Raw genomic sequence first — 10270 nt, forward strand, 5'->3', positions numbered from 1 at the left:
TCTGAGGGGAAAAGATGGGCAGTCCTCCAATTAGTATAGATAGTCTCAAAACCCTGTTGGAGGGCCACTATACGTTAGAATCCACTAGGTAGCTGTAAAGGAGTGAGGAAATGGTCCTTCAGGCATTGACATTTGATTTTTCAAGGTTTCCAGTGGTAAGAAGCCACACTGGCAACTCTGTAGCAAGCTATTCGAATCCTCCAACTGCTTTGGAGAAAGATGGAAAAATCTCCTTCTGCACAATTTATATCCTCTGAAAACCCAGTGGAGGACGAGCTATGTGAGTGGTTCCCATGGACAGGACACCACATCATCTGTCTCCTTGGTAAACTAAGCACAAGTGTGTTCCAGGCTTTTATGTTATTTCAATCTTACAACAATTCTGACCCTCCCCATGTCTTTCGATAAAACACCTCCACTTCAACTATCCAAGTACTTAATTAAGATTTAGCTGTAAATTCCATACTGAAAATAAGTCAGACTTGCAAAGAAATCCAAATTTCAGTAAGTTTTCAAACTTCGCAGCTGTGTCCTTAACTTTCCAAGCTATAAGCCATGTGAATAAATGGAGAGTTTCCTGAAAATACAATTCTGATGGGAAAAAAGTCAACTCTCACCTACCTATATTAAGAGAGGAAGATACTTTAAGCCAAGAGCCTATTTCCTCTTCAAATCTCTCTCTGCTTTATTCTTTTTAACCAGAGCTGCAGCCTCCCTCTCAATGTATCTTCCTCTACTTAATCTCTATTTCACCTCTGGGCCATCACTTTGAAATATATAGTATCTAGAAAAAAAAAAAGGCCTCAAGAGGAGATATGATTCCTCACCATATTTTATGGGTGAATCTACAGGAGGGAGAAATAAAATTTTTTAAAAGCCCAAGATTTAATGAAAATGGGAACAAATCATAGAGAAATGCAATCCCAGGTATGAGCTACAAGCACATTAAGAAGCATTGAAGTTGCGTGTACTTTATATCCCTAATGCCTTGAGCACACGGTGATTTAAAATACCCATTAAAGATTATGCAAAATGTGCAAAATTAATGTGCATTGATTTCCCCCTTTCAGCGAATCTCCTTTTATTGTACTGTCCTCTACCTTCTTGCCTTAATTTATCTGTCCTGTCAGTTAGCTTGAATTCAGAAATATCCAACTATACTTATTTGACCTTAAAATTATCAGTGTAATTTGTTAACATAAACTACAAGGCAGAATGGCAGTAAACACATACTTCGGAATCATAAAGAAAGCACTCCAAAGTTTAGCTCTCTTGGTCATTATTTCACTTGTGCCTATCATCTGACTCTGACGCTTTGGTTCCTTAGGTTTTCGGAGATTTGTAAGTAAAATCAGCACTCATTTGTTTGACGTTGTATTATTGGAAGGCTTGCTGAGATAATAGATAGAAAGCAGATAAAATGCCTTATATTATATCTGAAATATGTTTAAAGCTTTTTTAACATTATTATTGAATTTTTAATAATACCTATAACTTGGCTATTGATAATTCCATCTGATCTTTTTGTTTGCAAAAAAAGTAAATTTATTTATTTATTTATTTATTTTTTACAGGGGCGTGCGCGATGTGCGGCTGAGGGGACCGTGGGCTAGCACGCCAAGCCCTAAAAAAGAGTAAATTTTTTAAAACATATTTTGTTGCATGCCATTGAGTTGAAACCTACTCATAGCTGGCCCACTAGTGGGTTTTCAGAGGCTATAAATTGCATGAGAAGAGATTGCTTGTGGGAAATCTCATCGTAACCTAAAGCACTCTAAATTTCTTGACTCCCCATCTCCACAACAGTGGAAATCAATCTCTCTCTCTCTCTCTCGTCTAGTTTTCAGATGCATAACAAGTGATTGAAAAGACTATGACCTAGATCAGGTGCACTTTAGACATCAAACTGGCATCATTGCTGTTCAGTATTTTGGAGAGGTCCTTGAGAGCAAAGCTATATGTCTCTTTATCTTCTTGCTGCTAGTAGCAAGTGTTTTGATTGTGATACAAGTAAGATGAAAACATATGTGTGTGTGTGTGTGTGTATATATATATATATATATATATATAGAGAGAGAGAGAGAGAGAGAGAGAGAGCACGCACACGAGAGAGAGCGGGAGCATGAGCATGAGAGAGCGCCCTCAGAAAGGTCATAAGTGAACCCACCCTTCTTAAACTATCAAACAACATATTAAGGTTTCCTTCTTGTGGTCAAATACAGAAGGCAGATGGCTTCTGATAGTGATACTAAAGCAAGAGATGCTAAATAAGCTTTCAGTGTCCTTTCTAGTAAGTAAACTGACTAACTGCACTGAGGGATAGTCAAATACATCTACAAAGCCCAAGGGTTTCCTTAGGAATTCTTCTACCCTGCTCTTCTTTTTTTTCCTGTCTCTTTAAATAGGTGATCTTTTCACACTTACAAGACCTTCTGAGGAGGAACCAGCACTGGCTAGCCCTGTCCCAGCCCTCCTGCAGTCACTGGACCTTTGCATTTCTGCACCAGAGCAATCTGGAGGAGTTAGTGCCAAAGGTCCTACCCTAGATGCCTTTTTGGCAGGGTCAGAGAAGGCTATTCTTCACCATGATACATATATGTGATTGTTTATATGGTTTGCTGATGGAGGTACAACAGCTATCTATAAGTTGGTTCAATTAGGGGAGTGCTTTACATGTTGCTGCTTATTTTACAGCTTACGTGTATATATGCTTGTTTGTTTAGTGCTTGCTCTTATTAAAACAATACTTGTCTGTCAGTTTGCTGCACTGGGTAACTTGTGAATTTCTGTGATGTTGAAAGAAATAACACCAGTGTTTCAAATGTCAGCAGGGTCACCCATAGTGGACACGTTTCAGCAGAACTCTCAGATTAAGACAGACTGGGAAGCAGGATTGGTTATCCATTTCTGAAGTAACAAGACTTAGAAAACTCTGTGCATTATAGAGGAACATAGGTGGCTATAGTATTAGAGAAAGAGCCCAGATGGAAAGTCACTCAAAATGAGGAGAAACAGCTACAAACATCCACTAATAGTTGGAACATGGAATGACAATAGGAAAACTAGAAGTTGTAAAAATAAAAAGAAATGGAATGAATAAGCATAAACATTTTAGGTGTTAGTGAGCTGAAATGGACTGGATTTGGCCACTTGGAATGAAACAAATCATATAATTTACAATGCCAGGAATGAAAAGTTGAAGAATAGTGTGTTTACAGGTCAAAGGACCATAGCAAGGTCTATCATTCAGTACAATGAGTGATAGGACAGTATCATATGCATACAAGGAAGATCTAGAACTGCTGGAAGTATAAGCTGGATTAGAAGAGACTATGGTACCAGGGATATAATTGTATCAATTATTCTTTGCTTTTCTTTATTGGCCAGTTTTTGCTTACATATGAGGGAATTGAACTACGCTGACTTGGGTCAGAAGAACTTTTATCCTCAACGTGATGTTCTTTCCCCCCCCTTTTTTAAAATTTATTATTAATTTCAGTGAAAATTTACAGAGACCTTGGATTTCCATTCATTCATTGTTGCACTTTTCTCCCCTCTCAACCCTCCCCCCTAGTACACTACCCTCTTGGAAAAGTAAAAGAAAAATTCTTTCATTGTTTTACAAACCCTCCCCCAGGTCCACTCCACTATGCAGTCTTCACTCTGGACTCCAGTCATGACAAAAATACCTAATCACATATGCCTTTTAAATAGTTTTCTCTCTCATCTGTTTCAATGCAGTATACATTATTGAACTCATCTTTCTCAGTCTCCCTCGACCCCAGTGTCAATCCTGTTTTACAACAGTGGCACCATGCAGTGTTTGTCCTTTTGTGACTGAGATACTTCACTCAGCATAATGTCCTCGAGGGTCACCCATTTAGAATAATATTTCACGGGTCCTTGTTTCTCAATATAGCATAGTATTCCATTGTGTGACTATACCACAGCTTCTTTATCCATTCGTTTGTTGGTAAGCACTTAGGTCGTTTCCAACTCCTTGTTATTGTGAACAAAGCCACGATAAACATGGGTGTGCATGTGATGTACTTTCTTTTAGCACTTTAAGGAGATCTTTTGTTGCAGATTTATCCAGTGTAATTCATCTTTTGATTTAGCATAGCAGATGCTTTAACAAACGTCCCCCACTTCTTTAAGAAACTTCAGGTTTCTTCTGGGTTATTCTTTTCTGAACTGAAGTGATTTTGGTTTTTGGTTTGGGTTTGTTTGTTTTTTTTTTTTTTTTTGCTTAGAAAAACAAACTGAAGTATCATAATAGAGAAAAGATTGTACCAGATGCACTCACTGTTTCAATAACTAGGAATTTGGACATTGACACTCGGGAAAACAAAGAGGAAACAACTGAGGAAAACAAAACAAAACAAAGAGTTGTATGTATTTTGGACATTTCCTGGAGTCATCTTACAAGTTTTTATTATTTATATTTCTGTTTCTATATTTCTATATAACTACATATAGTTAGTGTGTGAGATAGGTACAAACTTCATTAGCCACCTTGGAAACCATTGATGATTAAAGCTCCTAGAGTATCCTCTTTGTGCTTTGATCTGTTTTAAATTTATGCCGACAATGTTTCATAGAAATCTTAATGATCTTGATTTTATGAGTCTACTTGATTTCTAGAGCATACTTCTCAGTCAGGAATTTTCTAACACTGGGCTCAATTAGTGTTGTAGATTCAGTTATGCATTCCTCAAAATGTATTGTAATCCTAACCTCAAATGTGTCTCTGTTGTTTACAGTTGAATTGGAACTAACTCATAACTGACCTTCAGGTGAGCTTTCAAAGGCGTTAATCACATGGGAGTTGATTGCCCGTATTTCCTGCAGAGCAGCTGGTTGAGTCAAACCATGCACCATTACGCTGGCAGTGTGATTCATTACCACCAAGCCAAGAGAGCACCCAGCTTTAAGAATAGACTCTCTTAGTATGGGATCATAGAGGATATATAGTGAGTCTAAATTCACTAAGGGAGCTTTGGTAACCTAGTGGTATGGAGTTGTTCTGGCAACCGAAAGGTACATGGTTTGATACCACCAGCTACTCCACGGAAGAAAGACAGACACTTACCTCTAATGCCTCTGAAATTGCCTCTGAAAACCTGCTGGAGGGGCTTCTATGGGTTGGTTCTGACTCAATGATATACAACAACAGCAGCCACAACATGAAAGAGAATCTTTCCTAGGAGGTAAAAGATTGTGTGGTTTTGAGTGCCCCCCCCCCCCCCCCCGCCCACTTAGGATTTTTTCAATTTAGTCCACCAAATTTATATGAACCAAATTAAGTTAATTGCATAAGGCAGTTATTTCCTATAGTTTTAATGCAACTTTCATGAGGTAGTTTCTTGCCAGTGAAAATCTGTCCTTAAATGGCATCATTTCATATCATGTTTTGTAGAAAAAGAATTGAATGGGTTGCCTGTTCCCACAACACCAGCCTAACTGTAAGGGAATTAGTGTGCGGCGTGTGGTTCAAATCCAGCATCTGGTCTGTGGGAGAAAGATGGGCATTTTCCTCCCATGCAATTAACTGCCTCTGAAAACCTGCCAGAGAGTCAGCTATGGGTTGGTTCTAACTTGATGGTATACAATGACAACAGCAACAACATTCAGTAAGCTGTGAGGGGAGAAAAACAACATGTCATCAGAAGACATTTCCCATCCTTCTTAATCTTTCCACCTAACATTTGATTTTGGGAGTTAATGTGTCAGTTGGAGCCATTGTGATTAAAGGCTGAGGCCCAGGTCAGGGTGCTGTTACTTTAACAGTCACTGTGCTGACACTCTGAAAGCTGAAAGCTGGATTTCAGGAAGCTTCAGTGCAGTAGAAATGCTTTAAAACCTGATTGCTTCTGACTGCCTTTCTGATGGATTGTTGCTATCTGCTTCTTTATCACATACCTAACTTGGGACTCAAACTTACCTTGTTTCCCATGTTTTTAAGGCTTGACGGTCCAACTTTCAGTGTCCTCTCACCTTCAAAACTCTTTTCATTGTGGCTTCAGCTTTAAAGATCTTTAATGATGAAATCCTCTATCAACTTTAGCACACTTAGTCCCTCATCCTTAAGAAGAGATTTCTTTGTGGGTAAATTCAGACAACAGAGGAAAGGACATTGGGTACTGTAACCACCCTCCATCTCTGGTGGTACTTTAATAGGTCTTTGATGCCTTCAACTAGGCTTTGATGCAGTGCAATGCATGGTTCTTCCACATATATTGCTTGTTGTTATTTTCATAACAAGCCTGATACATAAGCAAACTTGAAGGTTAAGTTTTCTTGTAGATAAGGTATAAGTAAAGTGCAGGACTCTAACCATTGACTTCATGGTCTATCCTTCATAGGACGACCTTCTTAACATTACATACTCTTAAGGAAGATGCTAATATTATTTTGAATATTTGTGAAGGTGGTTTTTTCCCAAGAGGTAATGAATGATATCTTATATTCATTCAGTTTATCAATATATTCATTTCAACCAACAATTTATGGCCGTCATGAGCTATCATTTTGGAAAATACAAAGATACAAAGAGATTCTTTCTCATATGGAGTCTAAAAATATCCCAAGGTAGAAATTGAGACAAATACCCCAGAAAAGAAGGTAAAATAAACATTACAGCAAAGTGTACAATTTGAAGTTTCTATTCTTGTATCAGTGGCTGATGAATATAATTTCAACTAATAAACAGCCTGCCTCTGGGAACTCTAAGAACTTTGAGAAACGACCATAGTTCTAGAAAGGCTTCAGGTCTTTTGTTCATAGGGTAGCTATGAGTCGTGCTTGACTTGAAGGTAATCAACAATAACAATTAATGTTTAGGCTGTGACTTAAGGTCAATGTACATGCTTATTAGACAAATGGAGCTATTAAGGATAGAGTATGTAAGACAGGAAATAGTGCTTGGAAATAAAATCTTTTGCAATGTATCTTGTGTCAAGGTTTGCGGTCAGCTCTCATGAACGTGTGTATCTGACTGAAGCCGCTGACCTTTTCCTTGAATAGAAGCCCTTGGCAGTAACCTCAAAGGGGCACTCCTGTTTCTGTGGCTTCAAGGAAAAATAAAGAGTAACGGTTGTGTGCCAGTGATTGGGATCATGTACCAAGAACTAGAGCAAAGATGGAAGATAGGTAGCATATGAAGTAGCAGGAAGACTAATGCCCAGGCAGGGTGCAAATGGGAATGTTGGGAACAAAAACCAGGCGTTTGTAGAAACTACACTAGGACATGCTAATATGAAAAGTATGAAAAATTAAGAAATGAAATCAAAAGGCTGTTTGTTTACTAGTTGTCCATCACAACAATATCAGATGATACAAAATGAGGTACATTTGAAATCTCTAAATCTACCAAACAGGGGACGTTGTTCAAAATCATGCTAGCAGCCATACCTTTAGTTAGAAGTTCTGCCTTTGACTCTACACATGGATGGGTTGTTGCCGTTGTCATGTGACAGCGAGTCGTCCTGCAACTCATAGCGACCCTATGTACAACACCCCTAAACCCTGCTCTATCCTGTGCCAATCTTACTGTCTCTGACACACCTACCCCCATTACTTCAGTGACAGAATCAATCCATCTCATCGAGGGTCTTCCTCTCCTGCACTGTCCCTCCACCCTCCCAAGCATGACTTCCCTCTCCAAACACTGGTCTCACCTTGCAACATGCCCAAAGTATGACAGATGGAGTTTCAGAGGCCTGTGCTAACATTGTGAGTTAGGTAAATAGCATATTTTGGGTGGGGATATACAAGTAGGGTTTGTACGGCCAATGAAGCTACTGATCAGTTTTACCATCCTGCTAGGCTTAATTAGAGCAAATTCAGAAGTCAAAACCAGGAATTTCACTATCATCAAGAAAGAAGTGGAAAGGGTGATGCACCTTTGGGGGCCAGAGATTCCTGTATGAGAGAGACTCAGACCACAGCAGCAGAAAGAAAAGAGAACCAGAGATATAAACGGGATGGAGCCGAACTAGAACCTAGAACTGCAGCCTAGAGAAGCAAGAGCAGACAGCCTTGATCCCTGGCTTAGTGGGTAGTTAGAAGGGTAGAGGGTGGCGGGAGAAATCACAATTAACAGGCCTAAACAAGCTATAAATAAACACTGGCCTAAAGCTGTGAGACTGTACGTCAGAAGGTTTGCGAAACAGTCCTGATTATTTCTAACCTGGAATGTAATGTATTACTGCCCCCAAACTCCATAACGGAGAGATTCTGAGTTCTGTAATCCCATTTCAGTGGATTAGGGGATGCAATAACAGAGCAACAAGAGCCCTGGGAAGGATGTCAGAACTGACAGAAGAAGGTTCCAATCATGTGGGGACATCTCTGATATCATGGGAAGCTCTTTTCTGCTATTGATGTTGTGGTTTGGGACTCTTCCCCATTGAGAGGTAGTAGAAGTCAGACATAGCTATGCCATGTGGACTGTACTCTTTGTATAGCCAGTTTGAGAAACTTTCTACAAGAAATAGCATGTACAAAAGCACAATGGCATCGGGAACATTACTGAAGGAAGAGGTAGGGACAGGGATGGTGTACAATGAGTGAATGAAGGAAATAATATTACTCATGGAATGTGAGAAGTAGTCGTGAAGCTCTGGCGGCTTAATGGTAAAGCATCACACTGTCAATGCAAAGGTGCATGGTTTGAATCCAGCAGCTTCTCTGCAGGAGAAAGATGGAAAATCAACTCCTGTGTGATTTACTTACTGCCTCTGAAAACCCACTGGTGGGTATATGAGGGATCAGTTCTATCTCCATGGTACAACAAGTCAGTGCATTGAAGAAATTTGTGTTATTCATGGAATCTATGAAGTAGCCAGTGCATTGTTGTGTACTGTCCAGTGAAAACTAATTTTTAGCTGACTCCCCAGCAGGTTTTCTCCTCTTACTCCTGCAAAGTAAATGTTGGATTTGAACCGAATGCCTTTGGGTTGGCAGTGCAACTAATTACCACTAAGGCACTAGCACTCGCTAGTCAAGTCCATGAAAAGAATAATTTAGAAAAAGGTATTTTTTTCTGGATGTAGTCCCCCAAGGTAATGCAAATAGTTTCCATGTGTGGCTATTATATGACAAGTTGGAGGTTCAAGTCCACATGGAGACCGCAGAGGAAAAAGGCATGGAGATCTATTTCTGAAAATCCAGCCATTGAAAACCCTGTTGTGAACAACTCAACTCTGACACAGGAGTTACACAGATCCACCATGAGTCAGAGTCAACTTCATGGTGGCGGAAGCTTTTTGGAAACTTTCGAAACCCATCATGTAATCGTCTGTGACCACAGACCAGTCTACCTTACTAATGAAAGACAATTTCTTGTTTCTGGGACTTTAAGAACACATGTCACAAGGACCTTTAGAACCTTGAAAAGTTCTGAGGCTTCCAGAGTTTCTGACTTCTGGTATAGAAATCCGTTTTGTTATGTTCTTTAATCACTTCTACCACTTTTCTGCCTTCCCTTAAATAAAATGAAATCCTCTCCCTAATCTCTGTGAAGAAGTATTTTATGTTCACTTGAGAACTTCCCTCACCTCTTAACTGAAACGTAACACCCCATTGCCACCAAAGTGAATCTTTCATGTCTGACAGTTCAGCAGATAATGTTATTTCTTTGTACCAAGTGAAAGGTAATTTGTTATTGGCCAAAGCCTCCAACACTGACCAGTCACCCACACATGCAATGGAGTATTGTACCCAGCGAAGTGAGGGCAGCTTAACACCACTTTATCCTTTGCACCAATAAGGCACTCATTGTTTCCTACTCATTGCTATGGGACCTTTGTACAGAGCAACAGAACTCTGATAAGGGCCCCATCTAGTGACCTTCCTCTCTGAGGCCATCAATCATGTGCACTAGAGTCAGGTGGCAATTCCATTCCACAGTCTCTGTTAATGGATTCTGGCACCAAGCTCCAGCCCCAAGAGTCAGTGCATATGACAAAGCTTTTGGGCTGTGTGAGTTAAAGGGGAGCATCTACCCATGTGGATAGCCCATGTTTCCTTTTCCCTCTACTGCAAAGACTTTGCTAATTTCCTAAGCACAAAGCAAGTTTAATTAAAGGCAGCGGAGCAGGGGAAATGCCACAGACGAATGCATTTTTATGTGCCTCACATAGACGGAGCCAAGCAAAATATGAAATGTGATGCTGTAAGCTTTGTTTGGTAAACAGCGCGCTCACTCCAGGCACTTCCCTCACTCCCTGGGGCACTTTAAAGTATTTACTGAGCAGAGCTCGGGTTC

This window comes from Elephantulus edwardii, unplaced genomic scaffold, assembly GCF_000299155.1.
Source record: "Elephantulus edwardii isolate Elephantulus edwardi_28Jun2011 unplaced genomic scaffold, EleEdw1.0 scaffold00077, whole genome shotgun sequence".
NCBI lineage: Eukaryota > Metazoa > Chordata > Mammalia > Macroscelidea > Macroscelididae > Elephantulus > Elephantulus edwardii.